We start from the raw sequence: 26,246 nt of genomic DNA on the forward strand, positions 1-26,246 counted from the left end.
CAGCATCAGAATCCTCGCAGGCCAAATAAGCCTCCTCCTGGTGATCTGACAACACAGATCCATCCGTAGACTCATCTGAAGAGTGTTGGTCAGAGGGCTCAGTCCTGGGCCTTTTGTCTGGTGGTGGATGAGACCCCTGTCCGGGTGAGGCTGAGAACCTCTAATTAAAGAGATAAGATCCTCTGCAAGGCTGAGGATCTGAGAACTAGAAGAAGGTCTCGGAGAGGTAGTCTTGGGAGGCAAAGCTTTAGCAAGTTTAGCAGCTTTAGCCGTGGAAAAAGCTTTAATGGACATGGATGCAGGGGGTCTGGCTGCACCACGTGCAGGAGTAGACTTGTCCAAAGGAATGGTGTTGGACAATTCCTGGGCACTGGTTTCAGTAGGTAGCTCAGTAGCCGACTCAGCCGGGGCCTCCAGGGCCGCGGTGGTCGGTTGAGTGGATTTGGTTAAAGGAAGTACCGAGGACTCGGGTTTGGCCGAAACCGAGACACTTGTGGTAGGCCTAACCGTGGTTTCAGCCGAAACCGCGGGCCACGAGTGTCGGTCCTTGTCCTTCTGTTTTTTCACCAAATACGATGTCGGAGTCTCCGACGGCATCTTATATGCGAAATTAGCCCCAAAGAATTCCTCTGCAAACTCCGACCGACGTCTAAGAGTTCGTCGGTTGAAGGAAGCACAGGCTGAACAGGCCGAGACGTTGTGGTCTGGGCCTAAGCAAGGAAGGCAGTAAGAGTGGAAATCCTTATGAGGTATTTGTTTCCCACAAGTTAAACAATTATTTACTTTATCTGACATCGGCTGAGGCAAGAAAGAGTCCCCAACGGGGTACTTAGCTTTTTCGAAGTCTTTGGTAGCTGAATCACAGGAGCTGACAGACTGGCACTTGCGAACTGCTTCTGCTTCGGGCACCACGCGGCAAGAAAGACTGGGGAAAATGGCATCGGCTGATGCTTTTATACCCCAGACGCTCTGATGTCGGGGAAAGTGCGACATCAGCCGAGGCCAGACCCAGACTTTGGAATCCGGCCGACCAAAGGGCTGCCTGAGGCAGGACAACCCATATGTTATGACTGCAGATGCATCCTTGAAGGACATCAGTGACACTGGTCTGACTACCAGCTATGGGTCCAAGAATTGAAATTTAACGTGAGCAGTAAATCACAAATTCACCTTAAAAGGTGAAGGGAATTAGGCACTGCAAAAATGTCTCCCAGTGGTAGCAATAACATCACTGTAACAAGAAGGGTAGACATCACCAGTGGAAAGGGGTATATGGAGAAACATGTCTGCCTAATTTTTGTCTGGAACAGAGACTGTGGAGGGATCATGACAGGTCAGCAGCAGAAATATCCCCAGATCCCACAGCAAGCCACACACCCATGTCTGTTCCCTTAAGGAGAGAAAGTTAAGACATCAAGAGATACACTGGTGAGCTATGGATGCCAGGGTTTAATGGGATTGGAGTAATATATCAACATTTTTGTCCTCTAGATATCAACAGTTTGTTCACCAGATCAAGAGAAGCAATAAATGATTCATAACACACAGGAAAAGACAACAGAAAAAAGTTGGCACTATCCACAGAAAACACTTGTTTCTGACCTTTGTATCAGAAAAGAGAAATGGGCAAATTAAGATTTGTCTCAAGCTAGATGCAAAATGCAAATGAGCAATGCAATGCATCAGCTTAAAGCATTTCAGGCATTTATGTTCAAATATCACACTATGGATATTTCTAGATTCTTTCTTATCAAATGTATCATTTCCTTCACAAAAGTATGACAGGCTGTACACTCTAGGACAGACAAATAAATGAAAACATCAGAGCAGAAACCAAAGTAGCTTCAATAGCAGAGAAGGTCAAAGAGAACAGATGACAATGGTTCAGTCAAACGTGCAGGAAAGCAGAGGATGATCTGGTGAAGATTTGGGAGAGACATGAAGAAGGCAAGAGGAAATCAGGACATCTAATCAAGAAATGGCTTTGGGATGGAAAGGTTAGGCGTTAAGTTGCATGTGCACAGCTCAGTGAAAATAAAATTCAAAGAAAACTGGTCCCCAAACATTCAGACACTAAATTCCTGAGAACAGTCTATAGGCACGCGCGCACACACACACACACACACACACACACACACACACACACACACGAACACACACACGCACACACACACACACACGCACACACAGACACACACACACACACACACACACACACACACACACACACACACACACACACACACACACACACACACACACACACACACAAACACACAGAAACACATCTCAATTAGGGATATATTATATTCCTCCCATCATATAATGAATTCAACATCCAGCCCATTGTTTAAGTCTCAGATAAAGGCCCATAGTAAGTTAGTGAACATTTAAATAGCTTATATAAATATCATAATAAAAAAAATATCATTTGAGTAATCTTCTTCGATAATAATACATTTCCTTGATGTTCTATCTGAAGATATAAGAACTTCTTTAAAGAAGTTTGAACAATGACAGTCTTCTAAACTGGATACTGTTTTTCAAACTCAGAGACTCCTGTTGTTAAATTATGCACAAAGGTTTTAATGTCTGTTATAGTGGTGCCAATTCTTGTTTTTAGAAATGCTGTAGTTTGCACTAATAATTCCTGCAAAGTAAGAGAGGAGTCCCTTTTACTTGTAACATGATAGATTAAGGCATGATAGAGGCCTGCAATTCCAAATTACAACAAACCTTCATTTATCAGTAAATTCCCTTCTTCCTCCATATGTACATCTATCTGTCAATCTTCATGTAGGCAGACTATAGAAGTATTTTTGCTGTTTTTGCATCTGGCTATTTTTCCACATTCCATGATCAGTATAACTCTTATATTTTGATAATCCATAAAACATACAATTTCCCTTGAACTTCAAGTACACCTTTATTTGGTGCCACAAAGCATGAAGTTCTGTGTTGTGGAGGTTCTGACATTTTGTGCTTTACATGCAAAAGTTCATAAACCACTTCTCCTATCCATTCAAGCCAATCTCAAACTACATTAGCGTGCTTCTCACTAGTTGTGGCAATCCAGTGAGCAATTAGTGATTTGGGGCAGTCTTTTAAACAAGTCACTGCCTAAGTTGCTAAAATGAAACTAAATTTAAAATAAGGAGTAAGTAACTGTATGATTTCCTGAGACACGTTAGTGTAGGTCCTGGAAGAAAAAGACTGAATGAACAAAAATGTGGACTTACATACACTAAGTCTGAGATTGCCATTTCTCAAAGTACTTCCTTTTTCTCCAACATATGACAGTCTTGGACTTGGTGTACACCAAGTTCGTGTGTGGGGGTGCATGGGGCTTTCCCCCTAGCAAAAACATCTTTAAAGGGGAAAAGTAATGTTTAATGTTCACTGTTATCCTGTATTTTTATTTTTGTCATTCCAAGGCTCACATTTACAAGCCTTGGAATTACTGTACGGAGCCAAAACAAGCACTTTTTAAACCTCTTTGCTTGATGGGCAGCCTTTTAGTTTTGAGTTGAGTGGAGCAGCTCAAAACCATGACCACTTACTCTGACATAATTTAGCCATACCCAAGTTCAGATATGGATTATAGTATAGTACATTATTGCCAAATGACATGAACAATGAAATTCCTTGCGGAAATTTACAGAAGGAGTATTCTCCATTATATGTGTACTTAAGTGTAAAAAGAATATGGTGATGTTTTAAAACTGACTTAATTAAAGATATATTTTATTGGCTGTAACTTAATTGATTAAACTGTAACAAGTGGAATGCCCACAGAGATACCTTTGGATCGACTCAAACCCTGTTACTATACTCAATATCCTACAGACTGCTATGTGGTGACCTGTGTCTGGCATTTAAGGCATCCTCTGACCCATTACTGATGGATTTACTACACATCAGCAAGTCAAATGGCATCATAAGTACTCAGTCTAGGGATCTAAACCTCTTCTGCAACATCATCAGAACAAGTTTGGAGGCACAGGTATATCTATCAGGGGATATCGCTGCTGTGGAACAGACTCCCCACCCACACAAAACAAAGTTCATTCTTGTCCATATATCTATAGATAGAAAACAGAAAATTTACCCCATGATTGCTCCCTGTACTATTACTGGGCAATTGCAGCTCTTTAATGCTTTATCCCATTAATGGATCCCCTCAAATTATCTATGGTATGATCCCAGGTATTCTCATTAGGGTAATATATAATTATCGACCATGGTTTGGGTAAGACTAATCTGTAGTTCCATGGGATAGGTTATTTCAAGCACAAAACGGGAGGATTAAAGTGGCCTGCAAGGGTAGCGAGCCTAGTACTTACTTATGAACACATGAACCTAAATTATTTGCAGAATAGTTTATAAACCCAGTAAATTTATTCCTCTGTAATGACTTGGAAGGATTTACAATGCCAAAGATAGGGGTGAGGGTTATGATAACAAATTGTCCTGCTTGCTAGTCTGGAATATGGACTCTAGTCACACCTGAAACAGTAAAGCATTTTTTAAAAGAACTATAGAGAAGAAATAATACAGGCTACTTTTCCAGAGTCAGTGAGCTAGATACTTTGTGAACACTGTTTGGGCAGTGGATAACCCAAAGGCTAAGGCAGACAGATAATGTGATCCAGACACATAAAATATTTTTTAAATGTTATTAAATTATCACTTAAGACAGAGACATAAAATCTTAAGAAATATCTGAAGCCTGGATGAATACGAATGTTACTATCTTCAGCATCTTTTAAATCTAAGGTTATCAAAAACTCAACTGAGGAAGAAGGTGTAACAGGTTGTAAAGGGAAAAACATTGTGAAGTTAGGCACTATCACATACTGGCTTAGGAAAAAAAGGTCCAGAACTGGTCTCCAAGCATTTTCTTTCATTGCAGCCAAAAATACTTTTGAATAGACCTTTCAAGATTCTTTTCCCAGAGGATCAAAGTCATTTTTGATACAGAACAGGTTAAGGAGGAAATACAAAAGTTTGTTCAACAAAAAGTGTGACATCAAGCAGAAAGGGACCCTGTTTCCCATTCTTCTGATAATAAGGCATATGGAGAGATTTTGCCAGTGAAACCTTTTTCATTATTCCAAAGGAAAATGCTTGAGAGATGGAAAAAAGCACAAGAGTTGACTAGAAGAATTGGGAGTACCTTGGAATTGAACCAAAGTCTGGAGTTGGGAGATGGAGATGAACAGGAAGACTACCATTACAAAGTTAGTGAGTAAATGTGAGACTGCAAAGCATCAATCATATTTGTGAAATATGGCTGTACAAGAAAAAGTGGAAAGAGTGGACTTTTGTTGACTTTCTTAAACTTGTGGGGAACTGCAGGCATGTGCCTCACTTCATGTTATTAATATTTGGAAGGACACTGAGGGGAGTGGAAGAGAAAAGAAAAAAGTAACTGTAAGCAAAATAATTTCTGTTCTTAACAATAATGCTATGAAACTTTTCATGATATAAATTGTATGTTTTATAGTAAAGTCTTTTAGTTGTATGTGATAAAGATGCTAAAGTAAACAGATACCTTTTAAGAAATGTAGACATTACAAGGAGAAAAAAAAGGCTAGAAAAAAGCATGCTTAAGTTAATAGGCTGTAATTTTGGGTTGTTGAAGTGGATGTCATGCAAATGTACACAGGTCATAATATATGTAAAGCTAATATGTTTTCTCTTACTTTTGTATATGTGAATATCTTAAGACACTTGGCTTAATGTAATAAGTTTTAAGTGGAAACAAGTAAACAAGAGAACACTGAACATAATGAAAATTTCCCTTTAGCAATACATGTTTCTGCTTGCCTTTAGAAACCTGCAGTTTAAAGCTACATTTTTTTCTGTTATGTTTCCATGTAGGCAAGCTGTTTATAGGGCAATAAAAAGCCAAAACAAAGCACTGTTTTTCAGTGCCAAAAGTTAATGTTTTCTGAAAACATGTTACTTGTTTTTCATATCTGGGAGGGGAATAAATATAAAAAAGCAATCAGTGTAAGGAGAAGCACAGGCAATAATATGTGTCCTAGCATGGATACCCTCAACTTTAGCTTAGTTAAGGTCTGTGCTTACAGCTGTCTATTTGGGACAATTGCTCCTGTTAGGAGGGTTGAACATTATTTGAAGATGTACATTGGTTTGTGTGTTTGTATTAAGTTAACAAGTTAAGGGGGTGTTCTGGGGTGTGTGTTTGTTTTTTGTTTGAGGATTTTCATTACAACAAGAAGACTTGTAAAACATGACATAGGCTCAAATGTTGATGATAACAAAAAAATGTATAAAGCATCAACCTGCCAAACATTAGTAGGCGCATGTATCACAAAAACTGGAAATAGACATTTAAAGCAGTCAAATGTAATAAGTGGGATTAATGACTTCTTATCATAATGAATGGTCTCACACGTACAGATAAAAATAAAAAATATTTAAATATATTCAGAAATTCAGAGTACAAATAGCAATGCTACAGGAGACAGGTTTGGAAAGAACCAAGCATGTCAATTTGATAAAGAAAAGATTTCAGGATGGATATTCAGCAGAATGTCAGGGTCAAAGGAAAAGATGAATACTTATAGTAATTGCTAGAACAGCTTCAAAAGTGGTAGAAGATGAAAAGAAAGATAATAATGGCAGATTTGTAGTAGTAAGGGGCTACTGGCAAGGGAGGAGGATTGCACTGGCAGTATTTACTTTCCACCTAAAACTGCTATTATGGTGCTTTAAATATTTGGGAGAAATAATCAGCTTTCAGCTGGGAATATTATTTATAGGTGGGGACTGGAATTTGATTTACAACAATAAGGATGTATCAGGTGGCTAGAAGGGAGAATATAACAAAATATGGTAGATTTCTGAAGAAATTTATGAAAATATTTGGTACAGAAGATGTGAATTCAGACTTTGCTATTATTCCTTGAAGTACAAGAACTGGGCTAGACTGGATAGAAATTATATTTCACAGGAACATGTGCATTTAATTGAAAGCATTGACACACATCCAATAACTATTTCTGATCATGCACCAATAAAAACTAACATAAAAATGCAGGGTAATGAAGTAAAAATGAGACACTGGTGCTTTCCCACCTACCTGTTAAAAAGAGATGAATTTAAGGAATGGGTAGTGGAAATTATTATTAAGGAAGTTGGAAATTTCTTCTGAAGGAGTAGCTTGTGAGTAGGATAAAATGAAAATTTAGTTTAAAATAGGGTGGAAATAAAAGAGAAGGAGATATGGTTAAGAAGTAATGGGAAATATGTAGAGGGTTACAAAGGTTAAAGTATTGCAGAATGAGGAGAATCTCACAGAACAAGAAGAGGAGAAACTGCAGTGCGATAAAGAGAAGATAAAGGTATATTTGGATAGTATGCATTAGTTTAGAAATATTGATGTATAAGCATCTACTGTTGTAAGAACTCCAGAGCATAAAATCTTATAGCTCAGCAACTCAGGCAGCAGAAAGCAGAAAGGGTTGCTGCCAAATTTAGGGAGCCTATGAAAAGAAAAATAATCAGAAATCCTGTAGAGGTATTGGAGATATTTGGAACTTTTATGAAAATTTGTATAAAGCAAAGGAATATAGTCACCAAGAAACAGCACAAATGAAAATATTTATGGAAGACTTAATTATGCCAAGATCAGAGGAAGATGAAGTTCATTAAGTAATCATTAAGAGGAGATGAGATAAAACAGTGAAGTATAACCAATCTGCAAATAAGTCTCCAGGAACAGATGGTATTCCTGTGGAAGTGAGAAAGTTTGGAAGTTAGGAGGGAAGAAAGTGATAAAGATGTGGGCAATTTTGTTAAATAGTACTTTTAAAGATGGGGATCCACCAGCATCTTGGAAGAAAAGTGTGGTGGCTGTATTAGCCAAAGAGGATAAAGACCCATTAGACCCAGACTCATACAGACCATAATTATAAAGTGTTTATACCTACACTAGCTAAAAGAATGACAAAGGTGTTGCCAAAGTTGATAGATATGAATCAATGTGGTTTTGTGGAGGGGAGGCAAACCGGTGACAAAATTAATAAAACAATGAGAACAATGATGATCCGGAGGGAAGGAGGATGTAAGAAAATACTGCTGTTGGTGGTGGGTTTTGATACAATGAAAATGACTGACAAAGTAAGTTGGGATTTTATTAATAGGGCAATGAAAGCACTTGCACTCCCTGATACAATAATATGGTTAATTGGGAGGATATATGAAGGATTGGAGACAAGGCTTAAAGTGGAGGGTTCCTCTCTAATAAACTATGTTTGAACAGAGGAACCAGGCAGGGGAGTCTTCTTTCTCTTTGTTATTTGCTTTACATTTAGAGCCACTGGTAAAGAAAATAAGGGACTCAGAAATTTAGGGACATGATTGTCATGGTTATCAAGAAAAGTTTGTTTTATTTGCAGATGCTATTCTGTACCTGATAAATCAGAAAAGGACATCTGAGTGCAGTGGAACATTCTGAAACCAGTTCCAAGTCAGTCATTTCAGGATATAAAATTAATGAAGATAAATCAAAAGACATAGCCATAAATTATGTACCCAGTTATGGTTGGGTTCAGCAATACACATATTTATGGGGTCTATTTTATATATTCAGACGCTTAAATGTTCGAATCACTAAAGATCAAACTTTAGTGATCGAACATTTAAATGATTGAATATATTAAGAATTAATATTTAAAAGAAAAAACTAAAAGTAAAGGGTTTAAGTGGGGAGGCAAGCCCCCCTGCAGCCCCCACACCTCCCGCTACTTAAATATACCAAATCCGATATCACACTTCAGTGTGCTACAGTGCAGAAATGGAAAATTTCCCATTTCCTACACTGTTGCGCGATCTTGGAGTTGGTATATTTAAGTAGCAGGGGGTGGGGGGTGCAGGGAGGCTTGCCCCCCCTGCTTACTCCCTTTAGTTTTACTTTTTTTGTTTAGTTTTTTTTTTTAATTTTTTAATATATTCGAACATTTAAATGTTCGATCACTAAAGTTCGATCTTACAGTGATTCGAACATTTAAGCATTCCAATATATAAAATAGACCCTATTTATGGGGAATAATAAGATGAAGATTAACTGCTGTGTTAATCCCTTGAGATCAGTTCCAGGCACAAAATCTTTTCCATTTGTCCATAAGTACAGACTAAAAAGGCTTCTATTATGGCAGCTAAGGATATGTGGGAAGAGACTAAACAAAAGATGATACAAAAACTGAGAAACTGGGAGCTCTTGTCTATGTATATTGACAAAAAGATACAAGCAGTGAAAATGTTTTAGTCCCTTTAGTTTTATACATTCATAGGTTCATAGCAGGCTACTAGGCTGGCGATCCTAGAGCCCTTATAAACCTAGCCATGTTAATCCCGAGTTGCCTCAATTGTTTTTAGTTAGATGGACATAATTCACAGAGCGCATCTATGATAAACACCAACTACCCCTGGTCGAAGAGGGAGATAGCTGCCAACCCAGGGTGAATTTGTGGTCTCCCCTCCATTTGTCCAGGTTGCGTTTGAATAGGGTCAGTGAGGAGCCCTGCTTCATGTGAATTGTAAGTTTATTCCAGAGTAGCGGTAATCTTTGGGGGAGATATGTCTGTCTCTCCAGCATGTTCTGTTAATGTCACAGTGTAGGTTAAGATCCCTAGAGCGAGTGACTCTTGTGCCATTTGACTTACGGATGTGCAGCACATCTATCAGGACAGGGTCAAAGGCTGACCTATAACCCAGGCACAAGCCATCTCATGACAGCCCATAGGATACAGAGTACAGTGACAGGGGTTTCAGTCTATCCATGCAAGTCATGGTTTGGAGGCCCTGTATTTTCTTGGTTAGCAATCTCTGTGGTCTTTCCAGGTGCTGTAGGTGTCTGGTGAGGTACAATGCAGAAGGGAGCATTGCACTCTATTAATGGTCTAAGGAGGGTTGAACGCAGTGGCGTTATAACATCCTTAAACCTGGATGCGATGCCCTTACTTATGAGATGCACAATGTAGAAGGCTTTCCTTACCACTGTGGAAACTTGGTGGTTGAAGTTCAGATTGCCATCTATCTATGTTCCCAGATCTCTCACCACTGGGTTTGAACTTAGGGGGTGCTGTCAGTATTGTAATTAGCAGGGAATTCCACTTTGCCAAAGGGGATAATAATGCACTTTTTGCATTTACTTTTATACCATGGCTTTGGCACCAGTCATTTGTCTATGTTAGCCCCTTCTGTAATATGTTAACATCGGTGGGGGACTCAATGATTGCACCCAATTTGCAGTCATCAGCAAACTTGGTAAGTCAAAGGCCATCTACTTTAGCCTGGACTTCCCAGAAATAGATTCCAAATAGTAAGGGGCCCAGCACAGATCCTTGTGTATGCCACTGGTGAAGGGTCTACTGGCAGAGGTGTAGACACCAACTTTAACAGTATGTCTTTTGTCGGTGAGCCAGTTGGCTACCCATCTAGTGACCTAAGAGTTAATCCCCAGCTGAAAGAGTTTCTCAATGATACCTGAGTGGAGGATTGTGTCAAAAGCCTTGGCTAGGTCAATATAGACTGTATGCACTTTCGTACCTTCATCCAAGGCTTTGGTGATTTTTCTCAAAGAAGTCTACTAGGTTTAATAAGCATGATCTATCCTTAATGAAGCCAAACTGGGTTAAGTCTAGAGTTTGAAGGTCAATTATGTCCTTGTTAATAAGGTCCATAATGATTCTTTCCATGACCTTGCAGTTGAGGCTGGTTAGACTTATAGGTCTACAGTTCCCAGGGTCGGCTGATGGTCCCCCTTTGTACAATGGGATTACTGATGCTGTTCTCCACTCTGCTGGAACAAAGCCAGTTCTCAGGCTATGGTTAAAGAGAACACCAAATGGATCCACTAGGTCCTGTTTTAGATTGTTTAATAAGCAACCTGGGATGTTATCTGGTCCCATTTAGGCTGTGTATTTGGCCTTGGAGAACACAGATATGACCTGATCTCTAGAGACACTAGGTAGAGGACTGGTTTCAGGTATGCTTTGAGGCATGGCTGGTAGGGACAGGGAATGAAGTTTGCGCCAAATCTATCAATTTGCAGGTTGATAATTTCCTCCGGTATAATATGAGTGGCACCATCTACTACTAGTTTGGCACATAGCTGGTCATTCCCTTTTAGCTTTCAGACATAGTTAAAGAATACCTTATGATTATCCTTAGCTAGGGATGCTATTTTACTTTCATAATTAGCTTTAGGGGACATTACAAGATTTCTGATTTGCTTGCTCAAGCTGTGGAGGGAATTCTCCCTCTGCTGAGTCAATTCTCTCTTGTTTTTAGATTTATGTAATCTGTTTATACTTGAGGTCCACCAGGGTGGCTTGTTTTTTTTTTTTTTTTTTTTTGGGAGCACCTTCTTTTAATATGGTCAGGCACAGCCAAGTCTATACAGTTGCTTAAGTGTTTATACAGGGCATTTATGTACACCTCTGCATAGGTGTCATTGTTGTCTGTGATTGCGTGGGGTATAAAACTTTTTATACCATTGCTTAGCAGGCTGTAGTTTGCTTTGGAAAAGTATTTTAGTTTTTTTTACTTCTGTCGTGGTGACAGGTTCAGTAGTTACTTCGAACATGACCGATTTATGGTCTGACCTTACCAGGGAGGGTATCACACAGAGGGGGAGTGCAGTGCCCCCCTCATGTTGGTGAGTACTATGTCTAGGACATTTGAGCCCCTTGTGGGGGTGCAGACTATCTGTTCCAGAGAATTTGTATTGAGAAAGTCCAGGAACCTCTGGTGAACATGTTCATGCTCATGTATGTCACCCATGAAAGGATAGTCAAAATTTCCCATGACTGAGGTTTTGGGCTGTAGGGAGAGTGACTCCAGTAAGTCCAGGTAGGCGGTGTGCTATTCTTGGTTCATGGTGGGGACACTTATAGTTAGCAATGATGTGGTAGGGTATTTTGTCTATAGCTAATTGGACATGGAGTAGTCTGAGAGAGTCATACTGTTTGACCAGTCTCGAGGTTTACTTGGCTTTAATGAAGATAGATACACCTCCACCTCTGGTTCTTTTGCACTCATTATGAACCTGAACATGTTTAAGGCATTGTAGCCTTGCACAGCCAGGGTGCCTGCCACGGCCTTGAACCATTTCTCAGTGACTGCACATATGTCAGCATCTTCCAAGGTGAGAAGTACTTCCAGGGAGTGCAGTTTCATGTTTAGACTCCTAGCATTAAGCAACAGAAGCTTGAGTTTATCTCAAGTGGATTTTTTTATGTCAGAACTTTTGTTGCTTTGACATTGCCTAAAAAAGGCACTATAAGGCAGGCAAGCTCCTTTGCCAGTATCTGAAAGCCTAGAGGAGACAGGTGCAGACCATCTCTGCCAAAGCAGCATGGCCTGTTGACCATGTCTTCCCAGGCTAATAGATACTGGATCCCCCTGGACTGACACCACAAGCTAAGCCAGTTTTTGAAGTCAATCACTTTTTGCTTATATTGTGGCATCATCCTGGGAGAAGGTAGAATGCTGCTTAGGGCTACAGTCATACCTGCCTGGGGCACACAATCTGCGAGTTTAGTCATGTCTCTCTTCATATAGTCCAGAGAGGTACAGCTCAAGTTATTCACCCAAACATGGACTATGACAGAGTCATAACGATACTTGTTGTTGAGTGACTCGAGTGCATGTGTGATTTGATGGATCCTGGCACCTGACAGGCAGCTGACCTTGACATTCTCCTTGTCCAGCCTGGTGAGGGGGACATCTATGTGTCTCACTGTGGAGTCGCCTGTGACCAAGACATTAGGTTTTGAGGTGTTTTGCCTTAAGGATTTATTTGCTGAGATACTGGTGTATGTGTTATTATGTGTAGTGATTTCTATTTGCATAGCAGTGTGTGCAAGTGGATTATGTTTGGGAGGTCTCTGATATTTTTGTAGGCTTCTAGTGAGTACCTCTACATATGTGGGTTTATGTGTCATGATCTCATTTTGTGTGAGAGGTGAAGTGTGTGTGTGCTGACAACCTGTTTGATGTTTGTTGTTAAGTGAGAGAATTGATTCCAATTTCATAGTGTAATTACATCTCTCACATAGGGTATTTGTTTGTTTTAGGACTAAGTGGTTGTCAGTATATATAAGGCAATTACTACATTGCCTCGGGATGCCCATGTCAATCAGGCTAGCCAGTGAAATGATGGGAAACTGCCCATCCATTACAGCAGGTTTTTACTGTATGTACTATTAGAGAAGTGATTGGGCTAGTTTAACCAGTTTTTGTGCTAGGACTAACAAAGGCACTTGTTCTAATGAAGACTGCTCAGTGCACCCGTAGTGTAGTAGGGAAACTTGTGAGGGTTACACTGATAGATATCTAGGGAAAATTGAGTTTTAAGGTGTTTGCTTCTATACAGGGCATCCCTAACCCCTGTTGTATGGTGTGCTGCAACGTGCAGACGTGAGGATTAAATACAGGCAAAATTAAGACACTTTTAAGCTAATCTATCAATAGGAAAGCACACAATGAACCTTCCTTCAGCAATCCCCAGCTTAGATAGGGCTGGAGCCAGACTCTTCTGCCACAAGGATGCAGGGGAGACCTTCTTAATGTAAGATGGATGGCTTAGTTCTCAAGTGTATCAATAACAGGCTAGATTCAGCAGGTCTAAATCTAGTCCATGCTATCTAGGTAACAGAACAGTGCAAATCAAGTGCAGAGGAGTACAAAAAAATACATAGACCCCTTTTGTGTGTTTCCCAGCTCAGACAGACCAGGTAAATACCTACTGCCACCAGATGAACAATCCCAGTCCTCCCAATGCAAAAGCATTCAGATAAACCAGGTAAATACCTACTGCCGCAAGATGAACAATCCCAGTCCTCCCAATGCCAAAGCACAGTAAAGGAGTGTCCGGAGTGAAATGCTACCACAAACAAACTTAAATGGTATGAAATGCTACCACAAGCTAACTTAAAGACATAGATACAGCAGTATACTTTAAACAGCTTATAGAAGTGTGGTTATTCGATAAAAGCCTTCGCTTTGAATAAATGAGCCAAGAGCCACTCAATTGTACAGACATTATTTGTGTCTTTCAGCTTTTCCCGGTTAGGGGTCACCACAGCGGAACTCCAGTCCGCTAATGATTGGGAGTAGATTTTTACGTACTGGCTTGCCGGGCCTAATGCACAACCTTCAGTGAAGGAACTCCCATTCACGCATGTCACTACACAGAAGACGCTCCAACTGAGAATCGAACGGGCAACATCTAACTGTGAGGCGACAACGCTACCGCAGCACTGAAAAGCAAGATAAGCCCTCCAGCCAATAAAACTACATTCAGAAATCTCAAGTGTTTTCTCAACCTCAACAGACCAGGCTGTCTCACAGTGAACTAGATGGAAAATCCACTGACCTCTTTTATGTAAAAACAATTGTTTTCTAGAGCGTAAAAATACACTACTTTATCCAACAGCTAGGTAGATCAAGTAGAACAGACCAGGGGAAGCAAAATGCACTCTTTCAAAATAAGCACAAGGAAAGACAAATAAATAACTCAGGATATGAATAACACTGTAGAAAAGAAAGGAAAGGCAAATAATTAATTCAGGATAATAACAGCAGTATAGAAAGGGAGCAGCTTATTAAGCTGAATTTACAGAAGGAATGGGCAGCTTAAAGTCACCAGGTTTAAAAAGCAAATCAACAAATGAGAGTGTGGGTGGGAAACACAACAGGGAATCACCAGCAGTGCTTTGGTTTATGCAGGCTTCAAATCGTTTCAAAGACAGAGATCCAGAACTTCACTGAATATCAAAGCATCACTCAAGAGACAATTTAACCAATGAAAAAACACATGAAATGGGCAGCCTAGACAATCTGTGTCCACCTCTCTTGAGGAGCAAAAACACCAGGTCAAGCAGATTTCTTAAAACAGAAAACAAAATGGAGCAGATATCCAAAAGCAGCTCTAACAAGTCACAGACATAAAATATAGGTTTTCTCACCCAGCAGGGAATCACAGGCAGTGCTTTAGTTTATGCAGGCTTCAAATCTTTTCAGACAAAGTCAGAGGTCCAGAATTTCACTGAGTATTTAAGCATCACTCAAGAGACAATTTAACCAATGAAAAAAATGTGAAATTAATAGCCTAGACAATTTGTCTACCTCTCGCATAGAAGAAAAACATCAGTCCAAGCAGATTTCTTATACAGGTCAGGCATATGCATCCAGATCGAAAGAGGTCATTGGGCGCCTCTATGCATCACTCATCAGACCCATCATAGAGTACAATGCCCCATTTGGGATGTACCTTACAAGACACCTGCAACAACTGGAAAGACCACAGAAGTACCTTACCAAGAGGATCACTGGTCTCAAGCAGATGGCCTATGCAGCTTGACTGAAGAAACTCCAGCTGTACTCAGTTGCATACCACCTACTCAGAGGTGATCTCTGCCTGACACAAGGCCATGTCCAACCCAGAATTGATGGACATGCTCCACCTAAAGAAAACCATATCCCCCCGAGCCACATGCTCCAGGGACCTAAACCTCAGCACAACAATAAATAGGACGTGCTGGAGGGATAGATTCCTGTCCCAGAGACTTTCCATGCTCTGGAACAAGATTCCAATCTACATAAGGCAGAGCCCCTCACTAACCCTCTTCAAGATAAACCTTGACAAGTGGATGGGAAACAGAAAGTTTACCCCAGGGATCACTTGAATGGCTCTGCTGGACAGAGGCACAGGGAACTAATCTAAGGGGGTGGTGAAAGCCAACACATTCCGGCTAGGCTTATAAATGCCTTTGGGCAGATAGCCTAGTACCTACCTATGAACCTATATTTTTATAAACCAGAGGGAAAGTTGTAGTGAGTAATTAATAAAAATTGAAGAAATTTATCTGGGAGGTAAAGAGGGCAAGAGTTAAGTTGGATACACTTATGATCCCAATAGAACAAGGTGGTTTAGGATTATCTGCTTTAAAGGTATATTTTAAAGCTACATAGTTAAGGTTCATAGGCAATAACATAAGCAAAACATTATAATTCAAATGGAAAGTAATGATGATGAAATGGGGGGGTGGGGTCAAGAAATTAGGAGAGAGTGGGAATTTGGATGAAGATCCTTAAGGAGAATAATAAACACTGTTGCTAAAAGTATTCTAAGAATCAAGCCAACACATGAATGGAGAAAGGAGATTTTATCAATAGGGATGACTACAAGTAGGGGTACAAAAAATAGGCAAGATGGATGGAATTTACTAGAGAAAATTGTGAGAGGAACCAAGGTATTGTGAGTAAATAACTAAATAGGTAAATGTAACACAGTAGGAAGAGGCCAAGGTGATGTTTGGACTTCTGGTTAGAGACTGCCTTCCCTATCAAGGAGTATAGACAAAGAGAAAGGGACAGTGGAATCCTAAGTGAAAAACAGTTCTGGTAGAGTTTTTGGTTGAATCTAGAACAGAAATTGCTGTTAAAAAGGGGATAATGCATGCCTACTATAAAAATCAAACCAAGGAGGTTAGAAAAGATTGAGAAGAGAGACTGGAAAACCAATTTTGAAGGGAAGAATAGGAGGACATACTTATGACTCTCAAGTATGCAACAAAGTCCAGAAGGTTTAGGATTTTTGCTTGGAAGTGTTTGCAGAGGTATTTTTACACCCTAAGCAGACTTCAGAGAGGTTTTCCTCAGGTAAATACAAATGTTGAAGGTATGATGGGGAAGGAAAAGGTAACTGAAAGTGTGTTTTTTTGGAGTGTAATTAATTGTCAGACTTCAAAAAATCCATGCAGAGTACTCTGTCAGAAATATTGGGGAAGCAAATGGCTGTAACTATGGAGATGATTCTTCTGAGTTGGGACACAGGATTTGAATTGCCTAGATATTTTAAGGTTTTATTAAGTTTAATTCTGTTGGCTGCCAAAAAGGCAATGACTAGAAAGTAGAAATCAAAATTTCAACCAACTATATTTAAAGTACTGAATATTGGAAAAGAGGTAAAATAACTGGAAGAGGAATCTTTAGGAAAGGGATGGAGCAAGTTACATAGAAATAAATGGAATTTGTAGGAACAATACATGCAGAATAATGTTTAGGTGGAGGAGTAGAGGTTAAAGGGAAGGCAAGAATTGAATGATTTATGTAATGTTGGATTGAAAGACAGTTATTATAAAGAAAGAAACAAAACATGTAGTTATAATGTGTGTAAAGGGAAAAAAAATTTAATATTGTTTTGTTTCTATTATTGTATGTTTCCCCATGTCTTAATTTATATTTTAATAAAGGTGTTAAAAAAGAGAAATCCCTTTTTCTTTTAGCGGAAACCACCTGTACAAAAAAATCCTGAGTCAGACAGTATACATTACTCCAGTCCAATGAAACTGCTACAGGAGATATGAAAAATGATTAATTTTCCGTTTCTTTTTGACAGGAAAGTTGAGGTAAATAAGATTATTAATGGCAGTTTCAGCTTCCCCAGGTATGGGCACAACATTCTGGCTAAGTAGTGGCACCTTCTCTGCTTCTTTTCCTAAGATAAGCAAGAGTTATACCTGTCAATGTGAGAACACCAAAAATCTCGACAAAGGCCCATGAAAAGTAGATACAACTGCCAAATATCTGGACGCTGATTAACATAAACATTGCGTGCATAATTATGTAACCCCACCCACTCCAGTGGAATTATGGGATACCAGGTGAAGCTGTTAGCAAGTAGTTCAACAGTATGAGCGGTAGTGTTCCACACAATAGCACTGACCCAATCAGGGACACATTTCAATGGCATCAGGAATGAATCCAGAAATAATTTGGGGCAACTAGGAGCACTTTTAAAATATTAGTACTATTAACTTGAAATACTGACAGAATAAGAGAATGTGAATTAATATACATTTTTTCTGAAGTAAAAGAAGTCAATAACTCTAATTATTGTTATTATTTAAGTGTAATTCTCCATATTTTCTCCAAAAGTCACTAATATTAGGAGGGACTAAGAGGGACAGACCTAAAATTTGAGTCAAAATCAGCATACCTCCTAACTGTCCAGATTTTCATAGAATGCATAGATTTTTACCTCATAATGTTGGTCTGTTCCTCATAAAATTTGTGGTTTTCTGGCAAATCATTGAGGATTGAAGTCCCTAAATAATGGCATCCATATGAGTTTTAGACTTCATACCCTCAAGAAAATGGATGCTAACACAAATCCTGTTATTTTAGCAACTTTTTAAGTTTATAACAGCAGTCTCTAAAATCTGTCCTTATTTTCTTATCCTTTTTCCCTCATTATTTTAGGTTTTGTCCAAACTTGCTGTGCTAAAAGTTTGAGATGTATGCAGGAAACTTCAATTCAGAATCAAGGAAGAATGCAAAAGAAAACCTAAACTACAGGTGTGGTGGACTGAAGTGATCATTCTAAACCTAAACTACAGGTGTGGTGGACTGAAGTGATCATTCTAAACACATTCTAATAATTTAGGAGTTATCCTAATAATTATATACTTGTATCACTATCTCGGAAAATGCAAGGGCTCCAGAATACAAAAAAATATTTAACATAATTTTATTCTTTTTGCAGTACATATTCTAAAAGATGGTCTCCAGTGTGTCTTCCATTGCCTGATTTTATTAGAGCTGGCAAAGTCAGAGGAACAGAAAAAAATTAAATACTTCACATCAAAAAATCCATTTGTACTGCTTTGGCTTGGCAGCATAAAGCAGAATGCATCTAAAACTGGGGTAAGTGTCCATAACATAACACCAGGAAGGTAGCACTCCAGACATCCTATATATGTTTTGTACAGTAAGTGCATCATGCTGAGATCCAGCTCCACTTCCTCATGAGCCTCAGGCTTGGACAATTCACAAATTCTTTCTGTCCTGTCATTTTCTGCCATCAATGACATCAGAAACACTGCTCAGCTAACAACATCACTTTGCACAGACCACCTCAAATATTCCACTTGGGGTGGCTACAGAAACTTGGTACTCCACTTTTAGTTTTTTTTTTTTAACCCATCCTATTAACCCTCATTAACCACAGCATAGCATCAGACTGACGCAATACAGCTTTTAATTTTATTACATCTGTCCTTACATTCAAAAATACTTTTAGAAACCAGTTCCTATATACCCGCTGTCACCCTCAACTGATCAGCACTGGCTCCCTGACAGAAGACACCCAACTTGTTCAGCGCAATAGTTACCCCTATTAAAGCATATGCAGAACAGGCAGCAAAGATTTTACTTAGTTTACAGGGCCGATCGGGCTTAGTTTACAGACCGCTGAGGGCCACCAGCAAACACTCACCTCCAGATCTTCAGTAAAGGCAGTTGTAGCATTGCATAAAGTAGATTTTTATAAGAAGCTGTATTTTCTGCCAAGTTCTCCAAGTTGAAAAAAAATTCTTCTCAGAACCCTGGCAGCCAAAAGAATTTTCTCCAGTTATTAATTCTACCTCTCTGAACCATTACATAAGTTTATATTCCTCTCCAAGTGCAATTAATCCACCTTTAAAGTCACCAGGTAGCCCTCGACATGAGGGACCTTATGCCCAGTTCCATTTCTCATGGCACTTTAAAGGACAACAACAGGATTCTGTTATTAAATGCTCAACTTCTCTATCCTTTTTCTCACTATTTACTGTCCCTGCTATGAATAAAGAACAATACAACATTTAAAATATTTTAAATTGATTGTTTCTCTCCACTAGAACAGTACCTTACTGTACTGTGGTGGTTTCACTTTCAAAAAACATTTATCCCAGCCTGGAAAAGCTTGCTGCAGTCTCCAATTCGTTGATGCTGACAGGGCCACTGAATACAGGTAGTTTTCTGGCCAATTTCCTCCCCAAACTGACATCACCATGACCATCCTTAAAACTCACACATGCTGTGATGTCACAACTCCCTGGTTCTTCCCCTACCCATACAGAAAGTAAAAGCTAGGACAAGGAAACAGTACATGAGTCAAGTCTCCTGCTGTGAGCTGTCAATCACAGCAGGTAAGAGCACAAATTACCCTTAGCACTTTGACAGCTAGGGAAGTTAGGTGTGAAGAGGGATAGGAGATGAGTCAAAGTAGTACAATTCAGGCTTCACAAAAGACTGCAGTTTAGCCATTCTAAAAATAAGCAGCAGTAAAAAGCACTTTGAAAGTCTGTTCTGTGGCATTTGCACTATTTCCGTTTTAAGTAGTCACTGAATGGCATGAAATGCTACTTAGAACTGACTGAAAAACAGCAGTGGATGCATGGAAAATCAATGTAGTGACAGGAGCTTTGGAAGAAAGAGGCCTGTGTGATGTAATTTTTTTTACAGACTATCACTGCATTGTGGGATACCTAGAGGCAGACTAAACAATCAGAATTACTTCAAAATGTCAGACTCCATGTGGTCAGACTCAAAAATTACATTTAAAAACCTGTAAATAGTCCCAGAGTGGTGTTGAAATGTAGGAAACACTAAACCACAATGAAATAAACACGTTTTTTTGAGTCTATGGGTGCAGTTCTCCTTTAATAATCTTTAGACAACATAGGCTCCTACAGCTTTAAGATAATTTATTATTCCCTTGTACTACTTGAGATAATCTGCATACTACCTTCCCAAGTGTTGCCCTTCCAAACCACCGAGGCAACCCTAACAAGACCGCCCAAACCCCGTATTACTAGCAATAGATTTAATTGGGTGCAAAAGCTATGGATGTTAAACTACAAAGTTCAGCTACATGTTATCATCCAAAATGTTTTATGTGACTGAATTGTTTAATGTAGTAACCGAGCAAAGATCTATATAAGGCCAGCATATCTTTCAACTGTACAGATTTTTGTAGAATGTCCAGATTTTTGCCTCATTTTTTTATCCTTTTTTTCATAAAATTGGGGTTTTCTGGCAAATAAGTGGTAAATACTTCAAGACAGAAGTTAGAAAATAATGACAGACATTTGGGTTACAGACTTCATACCCTTCAGAAAATTCATGCTAATGCAGAAACTGTTATTCTATCAACTTTCTAAGTTTGTAAGAGCAACATTTAAAAATTGCCCCTACTTTTGGGCCTTTGTCCCACTTTTATTTATAAGGTTTTGTCCAGATTTCTTGTTCTAAGAGGTTGAGAGGTATGAAGGCCAGCTATACCTGTCCCTAAAATGCATTAAAGCAAGGACTAGAACTATGCTAGAAGCCAAAGGCAGACTATGCCTTAAATAATATCCTTCCACTTGGGATTCTTCCCAAATCAGTCCTACATATCTTCACTCTGGCAGATAAACCACACACCATTTTCAACTTGAGCATATCACTCATATCTCAGACAGTTTAACCTAGACAGAACCAGAAGGACTTTCACAAAAAACATGCACAGCTTAACCCTTTATATCCAGTCTAACCTTCCTGTTTCTACATTAACCCCTTGTATAAATAAATAATTTATTAAATTCATCCTTTCCTCAAGCAGATCTGAAGAAGCTATGGCAAAAGCATTGCCAGATTCAATTTGGAATGTTCCTAGATAAATACTCTTTTCCAAGTACCTCTCCCTATAGGTTAAATAGTGATATCTCTAAGTACATTTGCTTTTAAAAATAAGCTCTATAAGATATAATAACAGCATGGAAACAACTAAGTACATTGGCGTGAAAACACCCTAGCCCATTTATGACATATAATTCAGTACAAGCAATCACTTGTAGTGTAATCATCCACGAATAAGAACCTTGTACAGACCCTGACCAAAATAAAAATTGGTCATTTTTCACGGAAGAATAATTTAAATATTAATGAATTAAAAAACTTATACTCAGATGTATGGGCCAAACAGTACCGGCCTCACTTTACATAAAGATATGCCAAAAAAAGAGAGAATACTAGCAATCACGGATATCATCCTCTTTATTAATATGTTGGGTTTTTAACTTCTGATAAACTCTCAATACTAAAATAACCTAGCCCAGTGAATACAAACCCACACTAAAAATACATTTTATCGGCAACATGAACTTACTCCCTTTAGAATCTCAGACTTGTGCAGCATTGGAAACAGGATGTACAGTAAATACATAGGAGGCTGCCCTCCCTGATGCTACAATCTAACTAGAACGATAATGCTTTACAGTTCGAGTTTCACACAAATCACACTCCTCGTATTAGCAGTCAAGCACTGTCTCATAATGCTGATGTCATCAAGAACACATGCATGTTCATGACATTGCAAGATACACCAGCAATGTGTGATGACATCAGCACTCACTAAAAAAATGTAAATAAAACGGGATTTGAAGGGACCACTTAGGAATTCGTGGGACCCTATTATTTTGTCCCTAAAAACAGGAAATACTGAGGAATTTGGTACGGTTGAGAGGTATGACAAGAGTGGCCCTCCCTTGCCCATTGAGAGGAACCCAACAGTTGCAGAGGATGTGGCTAACCCCTGTCCATAGTGACTGTATGGACAACACCAGATGAATTGGGGAAATGGATGACTGGTTTGAGGAACTAGACTTGGCCACAACAGAGTCACCCATCTGAGACTGAGGTAAATTACTATCCTGCTATGGTGGCAAAGGTCTTTTTGTGGCTGTAAGAAGGACAGACCATAGGACTGGTAGTTTTTCCATGGTTAAGCTGAAAAGGGTGCTTCTTTCACTGGGATACTAAGCAGCACAAGCCAGTAAAATTTCAAAAGTAGTTAAAAGTAACTTTTCCAGTTAAAACACAGTAAAAAGCACCCTAATACACTTTAGCAGCACAAAAAGTTATTTAAACACAGTTTTTGCCACAGAAAAAAAACAATTTACAATGTTTAAAGAAACTTTTAAATTGTCAGAAACAAAAGTGCACTCCTTTTTAAAAGTGTAGTCATGTGATAGTCAATAAAAACACATATTCCTAGCTGTAAATATACTTTCAAAAAGAGTAAACTGCTTAAAACAACAAAAATAATATGTGGAAAGTTTTTTCCCAAAGGGAACTTCTCTGCCCAGCAATGGAACAGCACAAGCTAAATGCCAATACTCAAAAGCCCGCAGATGAGCACTCAGATGGTAGAAAAGCTCTGGGGTGCTTAGTGCTCAAACCTGTCATTTTAGGCACCTCAGCTCTAGCTAATGGAATGTGGCCTGAAGCTTTGGAAGCTGGCTGCTGCTATATCCTATGCATGATATAACCCATATAGCTTAGGCTACTGCAGCAGTGATCAAGATGATGAACATTTTTTTCAAAGTACTTTACATTTAAGGCTTTCTTAATTTGTTCTTTGTAATCTAACCTGCTCTAGATTTGTTCCCACAGTGCCTTAACTCTGTTTTCTACCCTAGATCTCCTACAATCATGTCCCTCTGCACGTTTAGTGCAACTGTTTAAAATCCATCCAGTTTAAAATATTTCTCTTGCAGGGTGTTACCAAATTCAAGACACACACTGTGCTTATTTCCTTTCTGACTATCCTAAAATTGAAAGGGAGTGTCATACTCCCCTCCAGGGCAACAGCCTTGATGTAAACTGCTCTTCCTTGCAAAAAAACAGGTAATTTATCACCTGCTAATTGAAAAGTGATCATTAGAACAGAGTGTTTTGAAATCATTATGGGTACATAATCCAAGCTGGCAATTAGATGTAGGTGTTCTCTCAATGCAGTGATTTTAACAATCCTAGATAGGGAAGAGAATCTCAGAGAATAACAAACACACAAGCTACTTGGGAGAGACATTGTAGACATCTCCCAAGCCTACGGTGTCAAGGTACCTTCTAAAGTCCAATCTACACCTCTCCTGGTTTAAACACCATATTCCAATCAGCTGCCCAAAATACAAGACCGTTTTGAAATACTACCCATTCCCAAAATATTGCACTTAAGTCTACTTTTGTGGAACCTGGAGAAAGGTATACATGCAGGGCAGATGTCAGAGATCCCGCAAGAAAGCCTTTGACAAAAGCATATCTCCCCTCTTTGTCAATAAGCAGATTGATGGCCTGACAGGGAATGCTTTGCCTAAGCAACATAACAACCCTTGTACGTCTTCCTCCCATGAGCTAACACTGCATAGCCCTTCCTATTTAGTTTCTGGTATTCTTCTGCTGTTAAATGGGTCTACTGCAGCGAGACCACAATGGGGATCTAGTGTTTTAACATACTAAAGATTCTCGTCTACTTTACTGGGATGACCAAACAATTGACATTCCAGGTTAACAAAGAGTACAACAAGGTATTAAACAGGAAAAAACATGCAAACGTCTTTATGTTTAAGCTTATGTGAGTGAGCCTTAAATGCAGGCCTACAATAGGAGTTTCGGTGACAGAAATAAGATTGTGGTGGCTGCAGTATTTGATATAATTCACATCTACAAGCCCACTTACATTCAGCATATAAGCTATTGTGCAGCCAAACCTACCTAGTAAATGGTGAAGCAACTAAAGAAAAATACCAAACAGTGAAAAAAAAATTAAAAACTGCATAAATCCAAGACATTCAAGTATATAATTTACTGAAAAATATTAGAAACATGCTTTCAAAGAGAAGGTAATAAGCCTCCATTAAGTTCAAAAGGAAGGGTAAGTCCACACTACCTAATTGACTGTAGATAGGCACAAGTAACTAACAATAATCCCATATGCATCATTCTTTCCCAGCTCCCACCCAGCCTGTAGTAAAGCACAGCTTCCTTATGGCTTAAAGAACCATTTAAACAATGTAAAATCTAATAGGTGTACATTAACAATGGAATGTACTCTCACCCTGCCTTCTCTATTAACTCATAAAGAGAGTACTACTTAAGACACTGGCACTAGTAAATAAAATCATAAGACTGAAAGGTAAACTATTGCAACTACATAACTTTTGACTGAGCATGGCAGTATCAGCCCAGCCCCATATGATCCATGATGCTCACAATCTCCACAGCAGCCAAATGAAAGTTAAGCACACTCAAAGAAGTCAGGATAAGGTCACCCTATCCAAGACACCTGAGCTAATAACCATTTGTAAGTGCTGGGAGTAAAATGAGTATCCTATAGATACTGAATCATGAAGAAAAATAATAATATAATATAAAAGTGTTGATTTCCATGCCTGGGCCACTCTATCACTCTATAACAGTCAGAATGCAATGTAAACTTGATCTAGTAAATGGCATCAATGTTTTAGCTAATGGAATTTCATATAGAAATGAAAAAGACAGGAGCCAACCTCATGCAAACAGTCTAATGCCTAGTCAGTTTGCTGTGATATATCTAATACAAAAAGGCATAAGGTCCATACAAATTATGAAGTTAATGGGCATTCTCCAATGAACACTGTTTCTTATTGGTCTCTCCTTCCGAAGACAGGGGAAATAATCTGAGGTTTCTCCACTAATACATGAAATCCCATGCAAGCTGATATCCCTGGGCAAAGTGGGTGGCACCACTACAGATGAGTTAGCCTCTGGGAATGCCTGCCTTCAATCTTCCCAAGGCTTCTTCTGGTGTGGCAGAAGTGACTGAGCCTCCTGGCAAATGAGCCTACATTTGAGATGGGTACAGCAGCCTGCACATCCAGCAAGATTACTGGAAAAGTTTAATCACTAGCTAAAAGGCAGCTCTTAAACCTTGTGTCAGTAAAATAGTTGGGGTTACATAAGACTCTTGAGTCACCAGTCTTTATAATTTTGCCACATGACCATTGTGCTGATAAAATTTTGTATTTTAGAACATAGGTATCAAACCAGACCAAAACAGGTCTGGGAGTTTTGAGTCAGATCTGCTGCAGGATGAAGATTCAATGCGCCATCTCTCACTATGGATGTCCTCACTCTGCAATACGGTCCACAGAGTGATGTGCCTTTGCATGTACCACAGGCAAGCAGCACCCTGGAATCCTCTGCAAAAGGGATTTTTTTCCAACCTCCATGGTCTTTCAGGAGTATCAGCTTGGCTTCTACAAGTTGTAGCCATCCCTGCACTAAAACTAAACCCACATGCTGCTTCTTATCCTTCATCTTCATCTTCATCTCCACTGCAGAGAGATGATTCAAATGCAGACACAGTCCCGATTCAATATCAGACAATTTACCATCACATTCTCCATATAAGCTAGCACCAAAGAGTTTATTTTCTGGATTTATGACAGTATATGGCTCAAACTGACTGCTGGCTGAGAAGTCTAGATTTTAACTGCCTGGATTGGGAAAGCTGGGGGAAAATTAGAGGGCTGCTTTGGTGGGTTTTTTTTCTCAGTCATCTGGGACAGAGTCTGAACTGT

At 39.2% G+C, this 26,246-nt stretch overlaps 1 protein-coding gene across 1 annotated transcript in view; it reads right to left on the reverse strand.

Moving 5' to 3' along the window:
- Positions 1-26,246, reverse strand: part of BDH2 (3-hydroxybutyrate dehydrogenase 2) — a 285,246-nt gene that overhangs the window by 99,035 nt on the left and 159,965 nt on the right. The window lies entirely within an intron of this gene.

Source organism: Protopterus annectens, chromosome 2.part1, assembly GCF_019279795.1.
Source record: "Protopterus annectens isolate FY-2018-M chromosome 2.part1, PAN1.0, whole genome shotgun sequence".
Lineage (NCBI taxonomy): Eukaryota > Metazoa > Chordata > Ceratodontiformes > Protopteridae > Protopterus > Protopterus annectens.